This window comes from Buceros rhinoceros, unplaced genomic scaffold (assembly GCF_000710305.1).
Source record: "Buceros rhinoceros silvestris isolate BGI_N320 unplaced genomic scaffold, ASM71030v1 scaffold11071, whole genome shotgun sequence".
NCBI classification, from domain to species: domain Eukaryota; kingdom Metazoa; phylum Chordata; class Aves; order Bucerotiformes; family Bucerotidae; genus Buceros; species Buceros rhinoceros.
Window position 1 is genome coordinate 16924 of NW_010396040.1, and position 4358 is coordinate 21281.

Genomic DNA, 4358 nt, shown 5'->3' on the forward strand with positions numbered 1-4358 from the left:
TGGCTCTGTTCCTTTGGTTCTGGTTTCCTTGAAAGAACTGGGGTCTTTTTGTAGGTGGGCAACCTTTCAGGGTTGTCTTTCTCTCTACAGCTACCTGAAAGGAGGTTGTAGAGAGGTGGGGGTTGGTCTCTTCTCCCATGTTACAAATGACAGGACAAGAAGAAATGACCTTAAGTTGCGCCAGGGGAGATCTAGGTTAGATCTCAGGAAGAACTTTACAGAGAGGGTTGTCAGGCGTTGGAACAGGCTGCCCAGGGAGGTGGTGGAGTCCCCATCCCTGGAAGTGTTTAAGAGACGTGTAGATGTGGTGCTGAGCAACATGGTTTAGGGACCCTGGCAGGGCAGGGTGAATGGTTGGTCTTGATGACTTTACAGTTCTCTTCCAACCAAATGATTCTGTGATTCTCCATAATCTTTGTTATGTGGCATTCTTTTAAAACTAGGCTTACTCTCTTTGAACTGAAACTGGTTGCACTTCTGGGTCTGATTCATGAGGCACATGACATTAAGGCAGAATAATAGTTTACTGCACTGGGGTCTGTTACTGAGACCCAGAGTTAACTTGCTGCTTAAGGCTGGCCCTTCTTTCAATTTTTTTTTGTTGCACTTGTTGATTCAAGAGCATCTTTTAAAGCTCCTTCCAAGAAGGAGAGCAGTGAGGTGAAGTTAACTCAAGGTAATAAGGACAAGAGCAGTCTCTGAAGATGAGAGCAGGCTGCTTTTATAAGATGGAATGACTGGATGACAAAATGGCAGATGAAAATATATGCAGATAAATGTAAAGCAATGCAAACGAGGCAAAATACCCCTGGCTTTGTATATCAAGTGATATTTATGTCTCTGAGCTGACTGTCTCTTCTCAAAAGTGTGGTCTTTGAGTTATAAGGGAGGGTTGCATGAAAACATCAGCTCAGTACTGTCGCAATGAAGCAAAATCCTGCATTATGAATTACTAGGGAAGGAATAGAGGGGGAAAACCCACATAATGGTTGTATTGTGTACATCTGTGATTTGGCCATGCCTTATTTCAAAGATGTTATGATATCAGTAGTAGAAAAGGTTCAGAAAGGCCTAAGAAAGTACAGAATCATGGGTGGCATAGAAAAAGTAGTTGGGATTGACTGCTCATCATATCCTTTGGGACAAGAAGTCAGTGCCATTAATTAAAGATAGCTGGAGCCGGGAGCAAAACAAACAGAAGAACACGATTGTTCATGCAGAAGGTGAAGTTGGTCTGTGGGATGCCTTACCACTGAGTACTGCGGATGCAAGAAATTTGCATGTCCTGGGGGAAAAGTGGACGAGTATTTGGAAAAGAGAGCCACTGGGGATTATTAAGGAGACAAGCCACACCAGATTCAGGAAATGTCCTGAACTAAAAATATGTGGAGTCTGGGAGAATGTCATCAGAGGAGTGTCCTATATATGGCCCTGTGCTACTCGTCAGTACACATCCACGTGTTGCCACTACTGGAAACATAATACTGGGTTTGATAAATCCATGTTCTGATTATGTTCTTATCCTGAAGATGGACATTGCTTCTCCTCAACTGTGGGATTATGGTTTGTACTGTCAGCACAGGAAACTGCATTGCTTTCCCTTGGATTAAACTTGTTGGTTTGTCAAGTAAAGGGCTGGCCTATCATAGTATCGCCTATGTGTTAACACCGTGGGCTCTGGGAGCATTTACTGTTTGTGCTACAGCTGTCTGAGGGAGAAGGCACCCGCAGCTTTCCTGCTTAGAGCTTCTGCGGCAAAACAGATTGCTCGCCCAGTTCCTCGGTGGGAATGAGGAACTGAGGGACTGGTTTCATGCCTCTCTGCTTCTGCCCCTGTTACCTGGTGTCTGTCGCGTCACATGGCAACAGGGGTAAAGAGAGGTTTTTGCTCTGTGACACCTGGTTAGTATTAGGGAATGAATTACTGAATGAACTGAATTGGTATTTCTAGAGTATAATCACAGAATATATATGACACAAATTGTGGCACTGTAGCAATCCATGAAATGTTTCTGACCCTGTCTCCATGCTTAAACTGCTGGGATTTTGGCTAGAAGTTGATACGATTTAATTTTCATTGTCTTCATGGATTTATCTGTTCAGTGGGGGAAAAAGAAAAAAAGAGTTACCTGTGGAGCTTCTCCTAGCTGAGCTACTGCTTTTTGTTCAATATTAAATCATTGAAACATTTCATCTGTTCCTCTGATACTTAAAAAAAAATACAGTAAAAATCCCATCCTCTATTTCCCTCTGGATCAAGGAGCTACAGATGGTATTTAAACATTCTTTGTTGGGCAGAAAGGGTGTGTGTTTCTTTCTGAAAATACACAGATATTGCTGGTCTGTCTGGAGAGTATTGAAAACTACAGGAATCGTGTTTCACTGGGAACTCAATCCTTGTAAATGCCAATGCCCTGCTTACTCAAAAGAGCAGGGAGCGTTTTGGTAGAGTGAGATGGATTGCATAATATGCATACATGTGATTGTAATCATACTGAGACATGTACCTACATGCCAGAAACTGAAAGAAATTTACTGTAAGTCTTACAAGTTTTAACAATTTTTTAAAAAGTGTTTTTAGATTCTATTTTAAATATTTTTAATCGGCTTGGATAACATAGTTCATTCAGGCAATGTCCTCATCAAAGGGGAATGTATTAAAAAAGAGACTACTCTGGAGGAGAAAACGATGTTGACTCAATGCTTAAACAAGTTTGGACAAACGTTTGAGTTTGTAGGCCCTTACCAAATGCATGTTACATTAGCAGATTCCTCGGCAGCATGCTGTTGTCTTTACAGAAGCTTTATTGTTATGCAGGACCTGCCTAAACACCATTTTAAAAGCTGCCTGTTCCTTTTGATGAGAAGATACAGAACCAGTACTGAGGGCGGAGAATGTGCTGGGAGGGAGGAGAATGGGCGAGGTGTTGATAGGGCAACAGACAGAGAAGCCTCATTTTTTTACTGGACTCTGGAAGAAGTAAATATGTCTTCAGAAAGAGCGTAATAATAAATTTGAAGGGACTGTTTCTTAACAATGAGCTATTAAACTATTTATACATGGAGAAAACTTTTACTGATAGTCAAGTGTCTGTAAGTATAAAGTTTTGTTTGTCTAAAGTGAACAGAAAGCAGGAATATGGTTTAATGAGTAGTCTTCTGAGCTAAGAAATCTTGCAGTGAAATAAGATAAATAATGCTTCTCAGGAATCAATGAGGTTTTAAAGAATCAAAGTTCGTAAGTATGAGTATTTAAGTTGACTTTATATATAAGCTCTACTATGAAATTTAGAATGCACCATTTTAATAGACGTTTTAAATCTTTGTATTGTTTTTAAAAATGTGGAATATGGTAGATATACAGATACTTCTCTAATTAAGTTTTTTATAAATCTCTCACTTAATTTTTACTATACTTGTGTGTTTCTGTGAAGCAAGAATGTCATGTAATAAGTTACCCTCTAAATATTACAGTGGTGGGTTTTTTTAAGGTGTGCAGCTCAAGTAATTTTGTTTTTCCAGCTGGATGTTTATTCAATAAGACAGAATCCAGATGGTGTGAGTTATTAAAGTAACTGAAAAAAATTTTAAGCATTTATAGAATACAAAATTTCTGAGGTGTCGAGACATTGGATGAGTTTTAGCTTCTTGTTGCTCAGAAAATATTACAAAAGAAAATATTACAAAATATGTTGCTCACATGTTTTGTAAGTAAAGATCCCAGCTGTATTATGAAATTTTATATAAGACTGTAAAATTATAGTCTCATTCTTTATGTCTGTGTATCTCATGGTGTAATTGCCTCTAATGCTGAAAGTATAGCAGCAAAACTATCAGTGTTTAAAATGAAAAGGGAAAGAAACAATTGCAAGGCTTAGAAGATACGCATTGTTTATGTAAAATTTAGCAGTTTTCATGCTCATTTCCTCGAAGTCTTTTGATTCTTAGGGGCAACGTGTGCAGTAGTAGAAAATTGAAAAGTGACTTGATGTGTTTCAGTGATCTGTCACTTTATCATATCCTCCTTAATACGTTATTTAATTTTAATTTACTATTTGGCTGCAAGTCATCTTCCATCTGGATGAGCACGTTACGCTGTTTCTGCATTTTTTTATTAGTGGAGAGAATTCAGTTGTCTTAAAATGTTGATCAACAGAAGAAAAAAATAGTAATTATTTAAAAAACATGTTTGAAAAAGTGTATTTCTAATTACCAGTTTACAGAAGGGCTCTGCAGAAGTATTTTTCAAAGTTTACCACACGGCTTCCAAACCCAGCTATTTGCTTTTCGAGTAGGTTTCAGGGTGGCAGGTCCTGCCGAAGGTACCGCTCCGAGCCGCGTCCCGCTGGCTCCGCCCG